This window comes from Ornithodoros turicata, chromosome 1, assembly GCF_037126465.1.
Source record: "Ornithodoros turicata isolate Travis chromosome 1, ASM3712646v1, whole genome shotgun sequence".
In the NCBI taxonomy this organism is placed as follows: domain Eukaryota; kingdom Metazoa; phylum Arthropoda; class Arachnida; order Ixodida; family Argasidae; genus Ornithodoros; species Ornithodoros turicata.
In genome coordinates, this window is record NC_088201.1 from 185,330,498 (window position 1) to 185,350,506 (window position 20,009).

Sequence of the window (20,009 nt, forward strand, 5' to 3'; positions counted from 1 at the left end):
CAAAGCACCGAGCCCAAAACGTGACGACTTATATCGGTGTTGGACGGTGCATGATTGATGCCATCAGACACCTTAAGCCACGAGAATGACGGTTATCCCAGCAAACGCTTCCCAGGGAGCACATGGTGGGCTAGTAAACGTCTAAATGACGTCTAAAAAAAGAGATAAGGAATGTCTATAGAATGTCTAGGCAATTAGACCAAATGTCTAGTATCCGTCCACTAGACGTCAAATAACACGTCTAACGTTACGCCACCTAGCCATCTAGCCCTAGACATCCGATGTCTATGTACCTAGCCGTGATTTAGACATTCTTTTGACCTGGATGTCTGGAACAGGGTCAGACACTTAACCATGTATTAGACATGAAGTCTACACCTAGACCAATTTTATCCCTCCATTCAGGCGACAGGTCTAGGGTTATACATTTCCTGTACCTTACTTTAGCCACCTTTAGACCTACTTTAGACCATGACTAGTCCTGCTACCGTCCTGGCATGCATTCATGCAGAAATATGATATAATTGATAGCAACACGGATCTCAGCATAAACATTTATTCGCAGTAAACCACACACAAAGTCTACGGTACAAAACTCTTGTCTAAAACTGGATTGACTTTGCCGCCAAGCAGGCGTCTTGTGTTTTGACTGAGGAGTGTTGAACTGGCAGCAGGGTGTTGATGGCCACCTCATTCCTTTCTTCCAACGAGTGATTGTTGGTGCTGCAGCACTGCCTCCAATGACTCACTGTGGCTAGAAAATAGAACAAAACATGTCAGAAAGCATTATGTAGCCTGCTAGTTCTAACTAGTTTGTTTAGTGGCTATGCACACTCTTTTACGGGATGCTTGTCTGGCCACATAAGAGCAAAAGCTGTATCAACATTGATCTGAGAGACACAAAGAAAAGAAGCTGCACGTACAAAAATCACAGAACTGTTACAGCTACACAACACAAAGTGCAGCAAGAGCTGAAAATGTGTTTGCGCGTCACTACCTGATGTGGACGCTAGAACCCTGCACCATCCGCGGATGGAAGCGAATATCAGTAAGATACTTGCGGATTCGGATGAGAATTTATCACTTTCTGCGGTGTGCGGATCGGATGGCTCGAGGTCGGGTGCGGATATACCGCATGCTGTACTTTTTCTACTAGCAATTTATTTGTATTGCGCACCGACAGCGAGCACATGCCCAGGTTCACCTTTAACCATGCACGGCCAAGACGGGAGAGAAGGCATTTTGGCGTCCACACGAGCACCGGTGAGGAAGCGTTCCAGAAGTCTCTCCATATCGCGTTTGTTGAAAGGTTTACCTTTGCTTGTCGCCATGAGTCCTTCCATGAGAGCATGGAGGCATCCGAAATTATACCAACATTCTTCCGGCTGTGTTTACGCGTCCTTCGAAACTTGCGGATCTAAACGGTTGTGTATGCAACGGTGCGGATCAGATAACGTGTACGCGGATGCTAAAAATCTTATCTGCGCAGGGCTCTAGCGGACGCTGCCAGGATCTCAGTGAAATGAGGATGTAACAGCTGTCGCTGTGAAAGTACATCAATGTGACAGGCGTTTTCTCGTGACACACGACCTTACCTGGTCGAGCAGGCGACTGCTAAGCACTCCATGATTGGCGCAGCACTTCCATCACTCCATTACGCTAAAAAAAACATCTGTGCTGCTCTCATAACTTTGGTGCAAAACTTCTGTACAGGATAAAAATATACCAGCGGCATTGCCGAGTGGGCTAAGGCGTCCGCTCGTTGGTGGTAACCAAGGTCGTGCTGGAGACTGGGAGGTGGTGGGTTCGAATCCTACCGCCGGCTGTGCTGTCTGAGGTTTTCCCTGGGTTTTCCGAAGACTTTCCAGACGAATGTCGGCACAGTTCCCACTGAAGTCGGCCCAGGACGCATACTAACCCCCCTGTCCCCCACTCCTTCCTGCTATCCTCTCTCCGTCTGTCCACATCTGTACGTCGCTCATAGCCACAGTTGCTTCGCGGCGCTAACACCCAATAAAAAAAAAAAAAAAAAAGGATAAAAATAAACACTGTGTATATTATAAAAGACAATACAAAGCAAGCGCTGTATCACTACGTCAAATATTATAAGTACGTACAAGTAGCATACAAGTTTATTCACATGACATCATCCGCAGGAGACTGCCACTGTCGCTAGCAGGCAGATTTGCTGCCATCGGCCTTATTGTAGAATTCAGTCAAGCTGTTACCCATATTATACTCACCGTATATCTGGTGTTTAAAATTTGTTGCTCTGTGATTTGTAGAATCTCTGAGCAATTTCCATATTTTTTGTGTTAATAGTCACCTAAAAAGCATAATGCAGCGAACAAATGCAAGGACTAAACATTGAGGGACCTATAGTATGGCGCTGAGGTGACTTCAGTGAATAAACCTTTTAGGAACTCAAATCTTGCACTACTACCCGGTAGCTGTTTGGGTGAAGTAAGACGGAATGACATAGTCACGCTGTTCTCAATACAATACCAAGGATGTCTCAAAACGACCAAGTACAAAAATACTAGTTTTGTACCGTTTGATGAATATTTTGTCTGCTGCCCACACAGGTTGTGCGGTTCCTTAGCAAGCTTCTGGCAGTCATTTCTTCTACATCGCACTTCCCTGCTGACTTTCACAGCATCTGAAAAAAAGTTTGATTTCGTTAACCACAAGACAACCATGTAAATGGAAAGCAGTTAGAGTCTTCCACCAACTATATTTGCAATACTTTGTTGACAAAAAATTTAAAGAGGCTCCCTCCAGAGTAAGATTAGGGGGTACATCGAACACCAGGAAGATTGGAGGACAACACCAGTCACACGTCAGTGACAACTGCTTCCCCTCACCTCACAGGGAACTGTTAAGCTTATGTGCAAATAGCTGTTTCGTAGGGTAGGTTACCACTATTTTCATATCCACCGATGCAAGATAGTCCAAGCACCTATAAAAAGAAAAACCCAGTTGCTATGAAACCATGATATGCAAACAAAAGTACTTGCGCAAAATTTTCGGTGTGTAGTTTCACTACCAGCGAAAAATGCAACAACCGAAGTCGGGCTGACATCACAATCAACTAACCAGCATTTATGTTCCGGCATGTCCGCCCTGCAAACCGTAACTGTCGACTTTCGTTTACTCAAGACTTCAACAGTCATCGAAAACTCGTTAATCTCGATGGTTAATTAGTGATACCGTATTTATTTTAGCACCAAGACGAACCAAGGCACTTAATGAAACTTTGTACTGCCGAACATACAACGTAAATCACTACTTTGAATGCAAGTGCAGTCAGGTCAACCCACACTTCCAATATGCTTCAATCGGTGATACGAAGCCGAAATAAAGGAAACGATATTCCGATATTATGCCACGCATCTCTACTACATGCGATTTGGTGCACAGAAACAGGCACATACTTTAATGAAGAGTGAACTCACCCCTTAAACTTGAAAGCCAGAGAACAAAGAAACGTTGTCCACCACAGTACTCTGGCGCTGCGCTTAACAGCTTTTATCACTGGACAGTACGGCGTACGTTCTCGCTATGCTCAAAAATGACAAAACGCGCATCAGACAAAACGCGCGGGAGATTAGAACTTCGAAAGATTTTCGTATAACAACCAGTGGAATGCAGCATGCAGCCGCGAAGACCCCAACTGCTACCCGTTGCGCGTCCGGAAAGTTTGAAGTTTCAACCGTTGAAACTGAACTGGTTCAAACTGGTTGGATGGATGGATGATGGATGGTGATTGGGTAGACGGGCAGACGTCATTGTCATTGCTTTAGCTCGTGCTTACTGAGTACTTATTTTTTGTAATATCTTTAATTTCCGTGGCCGTTCATTATAATTGGGTGGTGGAGGTTAAATGTTAAGTAACACATATGCCAATCCAGCGGAAGTGACACCAACATCATCATCATTATGCAATCGCCATCGTTGTTGCAGCGACGAGTGTCGTATTTTGTGATGTGTGTGTTGAAAATCGCTGTTCTTTTTGCAAACATTTTATGAGTGCCTTTGCTACTGAGCTACAGGTGTGCCTAATATGTAGCGCATTGCCTGTTCAGCGGTTTCAAAAAGATACCATGGGCAGTTTCAAGATTTTTTGAAGGGTCCTGAAATCCCTGAGTCACGTCAGATTCCATTTTACTGCTGCAGCTGTGTAGCTTGTGGGAAGATGTTATGTGCAGTAAACAAACATCTGCTATCTGCTGCCTACGTGCAAAGTGCTTCTGTGTTTGTGGAGCTATGGTTTATAGTGCTGCGCTGCACGATTCGTCAGAGTCGTCGTCTTTTTTATTGACGTTTCAGTGATTCAATAATTTAGTTGCTGATTTCTTTAAGTTGGTGTAGCAGTTGGTGCTACACTGCACCAACACCAATAAGGTGTTGGTGCAGGGGAGTTACTAACGTACAAAATTTACATTTACCAGCAACGGTAACGCCATCAGGAACGATAGTTCAAGAAACATTGCTCCGAACAAATGCGGGCTTTCGTTAAGAAAAAAAGATATATATTCAGTAAAATAAAATATTACTTCACAGCACTTAGATTCTGGTAATGTCTTCTAGGTGTGGATGCTGTCAGTGTATATGCATGTCAGTGAGCCAAAAACACTCGGATCATCATATGTATGGACATTATTTAAATTATCTACGTACCTCAGTCAGACTGCCTTCATCTGACTGATCTTTTGTTACAATATATGGGCATACAACTCACATAGCATGAAAGACTACATACTATCCATTTGGTCATAATATAATTGGACAAAGTTCATGTGGTCCATTCCTTTAATAGTTTCTGAAGGTTGTTGCAGAGTCCAGTTTTATTACCTCAGTATGATCATTTGCAAACAGATTGTACTTGCTGCTCCACACACGTGTGATGGAAAGTAAGAGAATAAGGAATTTCCTTCATGTATGAGGATCATCCAACAAAAGTTCCTCTGCTGTGATCAAAATAATAAACCTATAGCACAACATTGAAAAAAATTATGTACAGATTAGAGCTCAACGTTACTCCCTAGTACAGTCACCTTATTTAGCTGAACGTTTTTGATACTGTGATACCAAGTATTCAATACGTTGTCTGTGCCATGCTATGCCCTGTTTACAAAGTGAGGCATTCACTTTGCATTTCACCTGATCAATTTGTGTTTCATGATCACTTTCGAATTGGTGACTACCGAGGGGTGCTTTGAGAGGAACATGGAACAGCAGATTGGGCAAATTGTCATTGAAGTAGGAATCATCACCTTGAGCACGAGGAGAACGAAGTATACAGGAAGCTCACGAAAAGGAAACTCACGTTTGTGTGTCTCCTGTATACTTCATTCTCCTCATGCTCAAGGTGATGCTTCCTACTTCAACGTTGTACCAGCTCGCGTGTGTACTTTTTCTCTCTTTGGCAAATTTCCAGATGAATTTCTGGAACAAATCCCGACTCTTTCAAGACGAGTGCAGACTGTAGAGGACGGTGGTCTTCCTCTACATGAGCCCCGACCGGCGATGATGGTATGCCACGGAGAGGCGATGACGGTGGCCTATCTCCATGGCCGCGCCGGTGGAACTGAAGCCGGTGCTCCACGCGCGTGGCCATCGTTGTCGTCGTTGTCGTCGTCCGCTACACAGACAGCGTTGACGTGGTTGTACTACACCCTTCCAAGTCCTGTGCGTTTTTGTTTCATTGTAGTTTGATGCTTTCCCAGGATCTCGCAGTACATCTGCATTTACTGTCATTGTGCGTGTTAGGTAATCTACAAGTTGCACACAACGATAGTCCTAAAACACTGTCGGCATAGCCTTTCCAGACGAAAACGCGAGTTTGACCTCCTTCAGAATGCTTTCACTGGGCACCCATCATGTCTTCCTATGGTATTTTGTCTCAGCACTTGCATAATGCACCCACGTTTCATTAATAATAATAATTGTTCCAAGAAATTCATCTTGACCGTCTTGATACCATTGAAGGAAAATGCAAGCTGCATTCATTCGTTGCTCCTTACGAACGTTACCGAGCAAATGTGGCCCCCATCTCGCATAACATTTGTTGACCATGCTGAAGGAAATTTTTTCCCATTAGTATCAGAGTGCAGTACCAGTGACCCGCCAGTCTCCGTTAACAATTCTCGGAATTTCAGAAAAGAAACGTCGTTTCGTGGTGTTATAGCTGATCTCCCACTGTACTGTTCATTGTGCAGATTTTCACGACCCTGTATAGAGGACACACCATTTCAATGCCTGTAAAGTGTTTTGTATAAACAGGTGTTAACTATCAGTGGATATTCTCTAAAGTACTCTTTCACTCTTTTATTCTTTAACGAAAAATAGGATAACTCTTCCGTACTAGGATAGTCAGACGTACTCGGAAATATTACATCCATGCTTGAATGCCTGACACATAGGTGAACGGCACTCCATTAACCAACATCTGCAGTGCCGGGATGTCACACCCAACTACTACACAATTCAGTTTGTCCTAGTGGTGTTTCCTTTAAATAACAAATATCGGGAAACTTATTTTTGGATGGCCCTCCTAATTCCAGTTCTCTTTCTGCATTTGGCTACATTTTTTGGATTTCTTGTGACGACTCTTGTGGACAGATACCAGCATGGAAGACTTAATAACAATTGGGGTTTACATTGCGAGACAACTGAGATCATGAGCGACGCCACAGCAGTTGGTCTGTGGATTGCCCACCTGAGTGTCCTTAATTGTGCAATGAAAGCTCACCACATAACACACCGTATTTAATGTTCCTTGTGGAAGATGGCATGTCTAAGCAACCTGTATCCTGGCACTAAGTTGCTGCTGTTTTTGGCCGGGTTCGAACCAGCGATCTCGGGATCAGAAGGCGAACAGACTCAGTCACCAGGGCCGGTTCACGGACAACTTGAACACCACAATTATGTTAACTCTGCCATCAAGTAATTCAGTTTCCTGCATATGTTTTGTAATAATTGAACTTCAGTTTTGTAAGCCTGAAAGCTAAGCTTAGAACCACCTCTTATAATATAGTGACTGTATTTGATGTGTGAATGTGTTCACACCTCTTAAAAAGCTAATAAAACAAAAATCTTGATGATTTCTAATATGTGGTACATACAAGGCCAGCTACAAGACGTCTACAATTAGACGTCAATTACTAAATGTCTACAAGATGTCTAGTAAATCACTAATTTGAGACGTCTAAATAACGGTAAGACTTTTAGACGTCTAGTCAACGTCTAGTTTGAGCACCATCCCTAAAGTCTAGGGCTAGAACAGGTCTAGACGTCTAGTTGACTACCATGTGTTCCCTGGGTTGGCAGTTTGCACACGATACCACCTACGTGCACGCGCTCTCAGAAAGCAGGGTACGTATAACAAATGAAGAACATTACGCGTCAATTTGGCTAAAGTGGCTAGAATATACTGACTAGTGTGCATTCCGAGCGGCTCCAGCTTGACGAGTTCGCGATGATCAACTCAGAGGGCGCTGCGGGGAGTACATGTGCTATCCGCGCGAACGAGCGGCTGATTGCATACGGAGTTGCGCCTACCGTATATCATCTGTTTTCACTTCTGTGCGTTCATTTTCTGCTAGAATATCTGTGGGCTTCCGGTCTCGGGTCCTATATATATCGTGCTGGGATTGCAGTGGAAAGAAGGTCAAAAACGCGGTAATATGCCCTAGGAAATGCGGAGCATCGGAACATCGTTGCTTTTGGCGGCCGGGCACGGCAGAAGTCGATTTTCTGTCTCGAAAAGTTGTGTTCGATCTGTCAGGTATGCGAACATGACATTAGTTAGAGAGAGAGAGAGAACGCTGGCTTCCGTTCAGGCTTTATTTTGAGGAACTACACCAGCAACGAATAACACCACAGCCAGAGATCGATTTGTGTCCCGAAAAAAGGACGCGAGTGGTAAGTACACTTTGGGCGCTTAATTTGAAAGAATAAATAACCGAATAAAAAAATTTTCCCTGATATGCGAAAGCGATCTGTGTCGGAGAAGAATAAAATACGTACACAAAAAGCATCTCTTCATACAGGAGACCAATATTGCTCAAGGGAGAACAGATAAATCGAAAGATAGAAAGCGTCCCTTTACACAGGGATGTAATATTGCACTCGGGGCAATACATAAGTCAGTAAATAACCATCCAGGGGGGGGGGCAGCATTGCACAAGGGAGAACACATAACTTGTCAAAATCTAGAAAGCATCACCCGATGTCGGAAGGTAATATTGCCCTATAGGAAAAATAACATGACTAGCATGGTATCCGCTGATACACATGGGTAACACCTCTGTTCCAAAATAGATGTATGCACAAAGCCTATGCCCTGACACACAAATCACCTTGCTATGGGGACAATTAATAAGTGAACAAATATGAAACATTCGTTGGTACAGAAACACACATCTTGCCTTACAAGAGTCATTACTTACATCGTCTTAACTTGAGCAGCCGTCGGCGTTCCCTTTGTATGTGACTATCCTTGTTCACAGACCTTAATAGGAAACGGAATATCAGGAGGACATAGAGCTTGAACAAGCTTGATGTAATCTGCTTGTGATGGTCATCACATCCCACTTGGGGCATAGCAACTGTGCTAAGGAAGGCTGCAAAGTCCACCAAGCTCCTGGCATGTACCTTGTTTGTACTAAAATACACTGTGAAGCTATCCTCTAGAAGAGTGACTGCGTGTGATAAAGGCTAATCATCCCTTCGGATATTGGACTACCACTTTGCACGAAGTTCGGGGTCTACGCTACGTTCTCCTTGCAAGAGCAATATCCGCTATTACACAGTGGTACAAAACGCGTGCGATCCCTCGGCCCGCGTGTCCTTTTCTGTACAACACCATCAGGCCCTGCAAGGGCGGGCGCTGCTTCCTGGAACTTTTCCATCCGTCCGTCCATCCATCCATCCAGTCCAGATCCATCCGTCCATCCAGTCCAGATCCATCCAGTCCAGATCCATCCAGTGGGCAGGGGCGGATCCGTCCGTCCGTCCGTCCCTCCCTCCCTCCCTCCCTCCCTCCCTCTGGGATACAAAAGCTGGCAGACGACCACATCCATAGACAGAGACGTCGGTGCCTACTTGAGATCGATGCCGGTGGTGGGTGTGGATGCGTGATCAAAAAATTCAATAAGGCCAGCGGACTTCTGGACCAGCAGCACGTAATTTGGGACAGACCCCATTAAGATCATTGATGGCCCGGCGCACAAGGAGAAGCCTTGCTTGTCTTGCAGACTAGAAGCGCATCTGGTTCGCTAGTGCCTATTCCAATGAAATGATGAGGCCAGGCACGAAGTACATACTTGAAAGCCATATGCAATCAAACATGTTCTTATAGGAGGTTTGTCCAAAAAGTTCGTGCAGGACGTTTATAACACTTGAATTTTGCAAATTTTAGGATGCATCACTGTGGTCCCCTTCAAAATACTCTCCTTCAGAGATGATGCACTTGTCCCACCCCCGTTGCCATTGCTGGAAGTACCTTTCAAAGCTGTCTTCTGTGAAGCTCTTCGGCAGGGATGTCGTTTCTTTTTTGATTGTCGTCATACCTCCCAGGTGGCGGCCTCACAGCAACATTTTGCATTTTGAGAATAGGAAAAAGTCGGTGGACGCTAAATCAGGGCAGTAAGGTGGGTGATCAAGGTGGGTGATGGTAATGGAGTTGCGAGCCAAAAACTCACGCACAATTAGTGCATTGCGGGCAGGGGCGTTGTCGTGGTCCCGAATCCATCGCCTCCCTTCTCACAATTCCGGTCGCACCCGCTGCACACGATCTCTCAAGCGCCCCAAAACCTCCACAAATAGAAAGCTGCGCTCACAGCCTGGCCCTCAGGCGCGAATTCGTGGTGCGCAATTCCGTGACAGTCAAAGAAAACTAGAAACATGACCTTGATTATTTATTTGCTTTTTCGTGATTTTTTCGGCCTCGGCTCATCATCCTGTTTCCACCCTCTGCTCTGGGACTTCAACTCGATGTCGTACTCGTATATCCATGACTCGTCGCCTGTAACCACCGTATCCACGAAATCAACGTTGTCCTGTGACGATCTCCAGTCCTGGCAACATTCCTTCCGTCGAAACTTCTGTTCAGGGTGAGCAGTTTCGGCATAATCTTGGCGCAAACCTTCTTCATTGCCAAATGATCCGTCAAAATCGTGTGGACGGACGATTTTCCCAAACCACACTCCTCCCCTATCATTCTGACAGTCAGTCACCGGTCACTCAACAAAAGAGAGCGCACGGACTCGATGTTTTCATTATCGGTTGAAGTGGAGGAGCATCCTGACCTGGAATCGTGTTTAGTGTCTTCACGGCCTCCCCGAAGACGCTCAACCCAATTGAAAACCGTTCTTTCCTTTAGTGGACCCTCTCCGTATGCCTGCTGCAAGATTTCATGAAGTTCGGGACCATTCCTGCCGAGTTTTACAAGAAATTTATGTGGATTTGTTGTTCGAGCTATTGATCTATCTGAATTTTGACAATAAGCATACGTTGTAGCATACATAATGTAGAAACGTTTCCGCAAAACAAGGATGGACAAAGACAGGCCTTCTCCTAGAGACGCTAGACCGCTAGCGAATGTCAAACAGATATAGTCGAATGTGGAAAGGCGGAGAAGGGCGCCACCAGTGCACCTACTACCGCCCAGCAAACCCACTGCACGAACTTTCTGGACAGACCTCGTACTTCCAATACAAAGCGGAGTTAATACCTGATACAATGTGACGTGCGATTGGTACTCGGTGTGGAATCAGGTGGAACCTGAAATACTGGCCAACAACTGCGAGCCTATTCCGTCGTTACCCTCCCCCCTGAAAAAGTCAGACCTCCAGTTGTGAGATTGGGACAGTCTCTTACGCATCAGTAAATGTAGAACTTAGAATTACTGAAAATATATAATTGAAATTATATTTTCCAATATTAAGCATATTGCATGCACAAGCCCTTGCCTTGGGTTACATTCAGTTAGGAAAGCGGCATAGCCTGTATTGCAAGGCATGGCGTCATGTGGTCCCATGGGAAAATTTTCGGTGTAAATAAGGTTTCGCATTTCGTCATTTCCCGAAAAATGCAAAAAAAAAGAAACACCTGCCGCGTATTTCAGCATTGAGCATTCAGCATATTCCGAGAAACAATGCATTAGATACATAATGCTACATGCCGAAACCACCGGTGCCTCACTGCCTTATTTTCGTAGAGGCATCACAATTTCGTTCCTCCTACTGGTGAAGCAACGAACATATGAGGGCGCGTAAACAAAGAAAACACAACCCGCAGTAGTCGCAGAGGAGAGGCACTTTGGCGCAAGCTCCGTAGGTCTTTAGCTCGTCCTTCTCGCGTAATTCGATCTTCTCTTCCTCCTCTTGAACACGGGCTTCGCAAAACTCGCTGTAATTCAACAAATTACGGTCTCTGTGGATCAGCTGGTAGCGTGTCAGCCCACTCACCTCAAGGTTTCGAGTTTGAACACCGCAAGTTTGGTAGCATATTGCGTAGGACAAGATGCCTTCGGCGACGAATGTTCAGTACAATATGTCACATATGTAGGGTAGTTCAGAAGTGGGACAACCTATATTCTTCATTACGCAGAAAATATCATTCACGATCAGCAAACAATACATGGTGAGAACCTCCTGGGCCAGTGGACCTGTTTCTCGGCTGCTCATATACTCAGCTGAGCGATGGCTGCTTTTCGTGGACATGTGCACGTTTATAATGGACCAACAGGCTGTTCTTCTGGACCAGCAAGCTTTTCTGTTGGATCAATAGACTATTGTCCTGAACCAACGAACTTTCCTGGTAGACCAGTGGATAGTTCAGCTCAAACAGCAATCTTTTCTGCTGGACCAGTAAGCTACACTGCTGGGCCAGCAAGAAACATTGCTTGACCAGCACGGATTTATTTATTTATTTTATTTATTTATTTACATACGTTGAGGACCCCCAAGGGGGTATTACACAACGGAGGGGCAAGGAAAAAGGCAAGGAAACAAAGCATGTAAAAAAAAACAACAACAAAAACAAACAGACAAATAGCAAAAATATTGCAACAGATGTACAACCAATATAAAACAATAGATTTGCAGTGCTCACTAGAAATGACATTGGATGAATGCAAAAGGAAAAGACGGTCGAGGTGAGAAAATAAAAGAAAAGAGGTGGCGGAAAGTGACGCTGGAGCGATCATGAGATGTAGGCTATGTTTTGTAGTGTTGGGTGATGGCAGCCTTAAAGTGGGCGGGGTCTTGCATAAAAACGATCGACTCTGGCAAGTTATTCCAGTCCCGAATTGTTTTAGGAATGAAGGAGTACATGAAAGAATTAGTATGACATTGTGGGGTTCTAATCTTGTGAGCGTGGTCGTGACGTGAAGAGATGTATTCCGCAGGGGGGAGAAGACGATCACGAGTGTTTCTGTTATAGAATAGCTTATGGAAAAGACACAGACTGGAGACCTTTCGTCTGAATGTGAGATGGTCCATGCCAAGGTCTTCTTTTAGTCCCGAGACGCTACAATCCGATGAATAATTGGAGGTGATGAAGCGTGCGGCCCTGTTCTGGACTGATTCCAGGACATGTATCAAATATTCCTGGTGTGGATCCCAAACAGCAGAGGCGTATTCTAATTTGGGTAATACGAATGCTCGATAAGATAGGAGTTTGATGTGAGGCGGAGCAAGTGCAAGATGGCGGCGAAGATATCCCAGGGTCCTGTTTGCCTCAGACACAATCTTATCAATATGCAGGGACCAACGCATTGTTGAATCTAAATGAAGGCCTAAGTATTTATACGTGGGAACGCATAACAGCTAGGAGCCCTGTAGCTGATAAGATGAAGAGACATGTGAAGAGGAACGTGAGAAGGACATGACCTTGCACTTAGTGATGTTGAGAGACATAGACCAAGTGTTACACCAACGGGACACCGCGAGCAGATCCCCCTGAAGATGATCATGGTCTGCACTGGACGCCACCTTCCTATATAAAACACAGTCATCCGCAAAAAGTCGAACGGTACTACTGAGACACTGGGGTAAGTCATTTATATAAATAAGAAACAATAAAGGGCCAAGAACGGATCCCTGAGGTACACCTGATGTTACGGAAGTGAAGTTCGATAGAGCGTTGTTAGTGAAAACGGCCTGTTTCCGGTCTGTCAAGAAGGCTCTTATCCAGGAGAAAACAAAGGGGTCGAGGTTTAGTGTTGAGAGCTTAGCCAAGAGACTTAAATGAGGCACAGTGTCGAATGCTTTTGAAAAGTCAAGGAAGATGACGTCCATGCGTTCCCTTGAATTGAGACAACTTTGGATGTCATGTACGAACTCAACTAGCTGCGTCTCGCATGAGTAGCCCTTCCTAAATCCATGTTGGAACTCGTAGAAGTAGTTAATTGAAGTGAGATGCCGGGCGATGTTCGAGTATATGATATGTTCCATCAACTTACAGGGAATGCTAGTTAACGAGATAGGCCTGTAGTTCGAGGGGGTGAAGGTATCACCACTTTTGAATATAGGGATAACCTTGGCGACGCGCCAATCGTTCGGAAACTGACCGGTTAGAAGGGACTGATTGAAGATGAGAGACAAAATCCGACTAGATGTTGGTGACGTATTCTTGAGTACTTTGGGGCTAATGTTGTCCAAACCGGGTGATGATGAAGAACGGGTACAGTCGATAAGCTTGGCAACACCAAGATGGTCAATGGTGATACTGGGCATGATAACAGTGTCTAGCATGTGTAAACCTGAGGCATCAAAAGTTCTCTCAGTAACAAACACAGAAGAAAAATAATTGTTTAATAATGCGGCACTATGCTTTAAGGGCAACACGTCACCAGAGCTACCTCTTAATTGTATATGTGAGTCAGTACTTGGGTTGATAATTTTCCAGAATTTTCTAGGGTTACTGTTTAGGAGAGAAGGTAAGGTCACGCTGAAAAACGTGCGCTTCGCATTTTTAACGGCAAGGGTATACTCTTTTGCGGCTACCCTGTACGTTTCCCAGGCAGAGTCACTTTTGCGGGTATTTGCTTTGCGGTACGCCCGCTTCTTTTTGTTGGCCAAGCGATTCAACGAGCGGTCGTACCAGGGAGCATTCTGGGATGACCGTATTGTAATTTTGGGTATGTACTTCTCAGTTAGATTGCTAAGAGCAGCTTTGAAAGCACACCAATTATCCTCAACAGATCGCATCGGAGACAGGCAGACAAACTCATCGAAAAACGTACCTAGCTCTCTGTTTATGGCGTCATAATTCCCTTTGTTATAGTCCACTATAACGAATTTAATATTCTTACGTTCAGTATAGGGTACTTTTATGGAGGTGTGTATGAATCTGTGGTCGCTGAGGTCATCAAAAATCACTACTGGAGAAAATAGCTCTGGCGATATGGTAAGCACTAAATCAAGGATGCTCTGACAGGTTCCAGAAATTCGCGTAGGCGCGGTGACCAACTGTTGCAGACCAAATAACACGCATAGATCACAGAAATCGGAAGACAAAACCGCGGAGGCTTTTGGCTTATAGACGTCATTCCAGTCAATATCGGGGAAATTGAAGTCACCGAAAAGCATTATTTTGTGAGATGGAAAACTGCTTTTCACAAAGGCAAGGGCTTTATGAAGCTCAGCGACAAGACAAACATCATCAGGTGGGCGGTAACAAACTCCAATAAGGATCTTGTTGTGGGAGTGACCAAGTAAAGACCATACCATCTCAATGTTCCCAGGGACTTCAATGGGGCGAGATGGTATTTCATTTTTGATGCCAAGCAACACACCACCACCACGCCTTTCAACACGGTCACAACGATATACTCTAAAACCCGGCAGTATTTCAGCATCATGCACGTTAGGTGTTAACCATGTCTCGGTCAGAACAACAACAGCAGCTTCAGTTGTTCCTATAAGAGATAACAGGTCTTCACGCTTGGGTACAATGCTTCTAATATTTGAAAAGATAAGTGACAAACTATAGTGATGAGACAAGGAACTAGTGACATTCAGTGATTGGTAATCGCTAGTGGTTGCGGCTGAAACTGGGTTTGTTTCCCGAGATAGCAAGCTCCGTGGTTCGATATTTGGGACCTCTCGAACAAGCTGTGTTTCCTCGTCGTACATATAACACTTGCTACCAACCAGCAGCTTATTGAAACGGAGGCGAAAAGTTTGGCCCTGTGAGCGTCCGAAGGCAATCAGGTTCTTTCTGGCAGTACGAACAGCGGGAGTGAAATCCTCAGACACTGCTTTACTAGTGTCCTTTAGCTTATAAGAGTTTCTTAAAATGGTATCCTTAACCTTGAAGTTCGCAAACTTCACGATTATTGGACGTGTCCTTGCCTCTTGAAAACGTCCTAGGCGATGGGCTCTATCGACATGCTCAGCTGAGACCACAACATCCAGTCTTGACAGTCAGTCATCTTGACACAGCTTTCTAATTTTTTCCTCTGATTCGGTCCATGTTTCATTACTAGCATCTTCAATACCATAGAACACCAGGTTGTCCCTTCTGGACCTGCTCTCAAGGTTATCAATGCGTGATCTAAGCGAAGCCATGTCCGATGGGATGGCTGAGAGCAGACCCTGTGGTGCTGATAACTTCCGATAAGCTACCTTGCATTGAGGCTACATTGGACTCTATTTTACCAACGCGCGTAGTAAGGTTAGTTAAAGAAGCTCGAAATTATTTTTGATCTTTCTGGATGGCTTTTACTTCTTTGAGCAACGTTTCCTGACCGGCGTTAAGTTTTTCGAGTAAGCCCATCATTGCACTAAATTGAGCTTCTTGTTCTTTTGTCATGGGGCCGGGATTTGCCTCAACGTCTCCCGCACACAGTAAGAGCATTCTAACAACAGAAAAGCAGTCACAGGCAATTGCAAAACAAGTCCGTGGGCTCGGAAAGAGAAGCAGCATAACATTATTGCTTCTTTTGGAAAAGAGAGGGTAACAGGTACCAACCTGAAAAACATGAGGACGAGCCGTTAGTGACTGCATTGCAGCTCTCCCTCCGGGCCCACTGACGAGAAGTAGCGACCTATCTTCTTTTGTACGGAATATCGCTGTTGACGATGGGTGAGTGACGTACTGTTGCTCGATGTGATAAGCAGGTGTTCCACCAGTAGGGCTTTCACCAAGTTCATCAATAGCGTTGATAGCAAAAAACACTGGTGAAAGTACCGTGCTATCGCAGACTTGAAACACGTGACGGCAATCACACAGCCGTTGATCGAAGAGGAAGGCCGATGGTACACGAGACACAAGCCACGATGGCGAAAGCAAGCTGAGTAGACAGTAGCTCAGCGCAAGTGCCCCAAAGTATCTCTGAAAAACATGAGGACGAGCCGTTAGTGACTGCATTGCAGCTCTCCCTCCGGGCCCACTTTATCATGGAAGTTTCAACAGGGTTGTGCAGTCCAGGGCGATTTGGCAGACCGCAACTATTGGCACAGTGCTCTTTTTTCGAAGACCCGGAATGGTCGATTTCCCAGTGCGGTGGTGAAGGGTCCACATTGGTGCCGCATAGCAGGTAGGCGCCGAATTTGAGGGGAGTTAGCCGGGCAAACGAAGAGAAATGAAGGAGAAGAAGGCATGCTACCAAGCAATTGTACAGCCACCCACGCAGACTTCTTGGAACGATGCAATACCGCACTGTGGAAAAAACTATCGTATGCTTTTGCAACATGACCGGCTGCATATCCGCCAATGACGTACGTACCGGCAACCTGCTGACTCCACATCGAGACCGGAGCCCCACGTGTGAACTGTAGGGACGGCGTTCCATTTTAGAATGACATCCATACTGAGACGAAAGGGGATGCGCGGGAGCAAAGTAACGAGTAACTGAGGTAACGGGTTACCAATTTTTGTATGCAAATACGTCACTACGCAGCTACAGTATTTGGAAAGGAAGTAGTTACTTCGTTGCCAAAAAAGAAACATAACGCCTTACGTACAAGTCTAGTCCTAAAATGGATGCCTGGGGTACACCGGAAGCAGCGGGCATCATCTCAGCACATGCGCCATTAACGACCACGTACTCGTGTCACCCAAAAGAGGCGCTCCTGAAGAGATCGTTAATTACAACCCGAATACCATTGACCTAGCTCGTCAAGCAAGGTAGCAAGTTTTAAACTATAGAACATCAATGAACTATTCGACATCGTAGCTGCAGTTTCCAAATCATTCGGAGTAGTTCTTTAACGCCAAGAAGTGTCGACAGATTTGGCCTCTCTGTTATTTCAAATGTCTTGCTCGAAGCGAAGCAAGCGAGTAAAAGAGAGACCGCAGTGACGTATTACAGTGATTATCTCATGAGCGCCCGCAATCCCGACAGTGAGAGAAGGTCGGCAGACACTTAGGCGAAAACACCAGGTGCCAGTCTGCGATTCAATGAACTGGCCGACATGGAAGCGAAAGTGCAGAGTGATGGATTTCATTTATTGTCAGAGCGCAAGAGGGTTCCTTCATAGTCAGTGCGCTTTGAAAGTTCAACAAAGTCCGCTGGTCTCTATACCCTTGCTTTTGCAGTTTCTAACCTGCATTCACGTGACGCCCAGGATGCTGGAGTCATGAGAGTGTACAGGTTTTCCCGTCGTATCTGATCCTTATACCGCGGAATTCCTTATAACGTGGAATTTAATCCCCATGCCCCAAGTTTTCATCCTTGTTTCGCTGGATTTAATCCCTATGCCGCCACTTTTAATCCTTATGCCATTGGACTTAATACTTCTCATAAATTTTAATTAAAGCTTTTCGAACATCAATTAACAATTCGACAGCGTAGCAGCCGTTTTGAAAAGCATTCAGAATCGTGTTTTTACGCCAAGAAGTGTCGACTTAGTTGGCCTCCCTGTTATTTCAAATGTCTGGCGTGAAGCAAAGCAGGAAAGTAAGAAGGAGATAGGAGGGATGCATTTCAGGAATTATCACATCAGGGCCTGCAATCCAGACAGTGAGATTGTCGGCAGACACCTGCGCGAAAACGCCATGTGCGTGTCTGCGGTTCAGGGAACTGGCAACGTGGAAGCGAAAGAAAGTTCGCGGTGATGAGTTTCATTTAGTATTTCAGAGCACAACATATGCTTATGATTCCTTCATAGTAGTGCGCTTTTAAAGTTCACAAAGTTCGCTGGTCACTATACCCTTGCTTTTGCAGTTTCTAACCTGCATTCACGTGACGCCCAGGATGCTGGAGTCATGAGAGTCTACAGGTTTTCCCGTCATATCTAATCCTTATACCGCAGAATTCCTTATAACATGGAATTTAATCCCCATGCCGCCACTTTTAATCCTTATGCCATGGGATTTAATACTTCTCTTAAATTTTAATTAAAGCTTTTTGAACATCAATTAACAATTCGACAGCGTAGCAGCCGTTTTGAAAAGCATTCAGAATTGTTCTTTAACGCCAAGAAGTGTCGACTCCGTTGGCCTCCCTGTTATTTCAAATGTCTGTCGTGAAGCAAAGCAGGAAAGTAAGAAGGAGATAGGAGGGATGCATTTCAGGAATTATCACATCAGGGCCTGCAATCCAGACAGTGAGATAGTCGGCAGACACCTGCGCGAAAACGCCATGTGCGTGTCTGCGGTTCAGGGAACTGGCAACGTGGAAGCGAAAGAAAGTTCACGGTGATGAGTTTCATTTAATATTTCAGAGCACAACATATGCTTATGATTCCTTCATAGTAGTGCGCTTTTAAAGTTCACAAAGTCTCCTGGTCACTATACCCTTGCTTTTGCAGTTTCTAACCTGCGTTCACGTGACGCCCAGGATGCTGGAGTCATGAGAGTCTGCAGGTTTTTCCGTCGTATCTAATCCTTATACCGCGGAATTCCTTATAACGTGGAATTTAATCCCCATGCCGCCACTTTTAATCCTTGTTTCGCTGGATTTAATCCTTATGCCGCCACTTTTAATCCTTATGCCATGGGATTTAATACTTCTTTTAAATTTAATATTTGTGCTCCAATTTTTTATCCTGATGCCGCGAAATATTATCGTAAATTATCGGGTTTACCTTTTCATTACTCTTTTCATGCGAATCATTTTTACAATGCGACAGTGTTGGACTACCTGTATGATTTATGACCTGTTCTGATTAGTTCCTCGTTTACAGCGGTACACTGAACTTTTTGTGACTATCACTGCTCAATGCACTATGTGATATGCTTAATGCACTCCCATCCGAAAGGAAAATAATATTGAATTGAATAGAACAATGCGGAAGTATCCCGCTAACCAGTAGGACACTTTTGAAGAAAATTGCCTCAAGTTGGGAGCAGCCAATAGTATGTTCTTCTTCTGGGCACCCTTTTCATTGCTGGCGACAAATTTAAAGTGAACGATCCGAAATGGGATAGTGATATGTGCGCAAAAGGCAATCTGTGAATGCTAAGAAGGAAATTTCGCCATAGTATAAAATAAAGGTACTGTATTAACAGCCATATAAAACATCAGTTCAACCTTCTTTAGAGTATGCATCTGCTGTCTGAGGCACCTACAGATCCACGCCATGAAAAAATCAATAAAATAAACAAAATAATCAAATAAAAATACAAAAAAGACAAAGTACAAAGATGATCTCCCCGGCTTGTATTGTCTAGGTTTCGAAGGACTTCTTCGGTTACATGTATGTTGGCAGAACCAAATTTATATTCACTTGCACATATGCGCAAAGTAAATAAACTAAACCACAACAAATAAGTAATGGTGATGTAGTAAATAGACTAAAACTGTTCTTTCTCCAAACCAATGGTCAGTTAAGTACAAACATTAAAATATATTGTTCAAATTTGCCCACGTTCGACGCGAATAAATCATTCCAAAATATTATTTATTTATTTGTCAAAAATGTTGATTATTTGACAACTTGCATCAATTATTATTTGACAAAGTGTTGGGGGACTAGGATTGAAAGGCATGTATGCCATGTTTAGTCACTATCTGTCAGAGAGGGTCGAACGAGAGGAGGTTGTCGAACGGG

General features: G+C 44.5%; 1 long non-coding RNA gene across 1 annotated transcript; it reads right to left on the reverse strand.

The window, feature by feature from the left end:
- Positions 1-437: 437 nt before the first annotated feature.
- LOC135373984 (uncharacterized) lies at positions 438-2,822 on the reverse strand. The gene is made up of 3 exons (XR_010416700.1): positions 2,552-2,822; positions 1,596-1,705; positions 438-754 (listed from the first exon to the last, which is right to left on the reverse strand). It is a non-coding gene; the product is annotated as an uncharacterized LOC135373984 (long non-coding RNA).
- Positions 2,823-20,009: the final 17,187 nt, after the last annotated feature.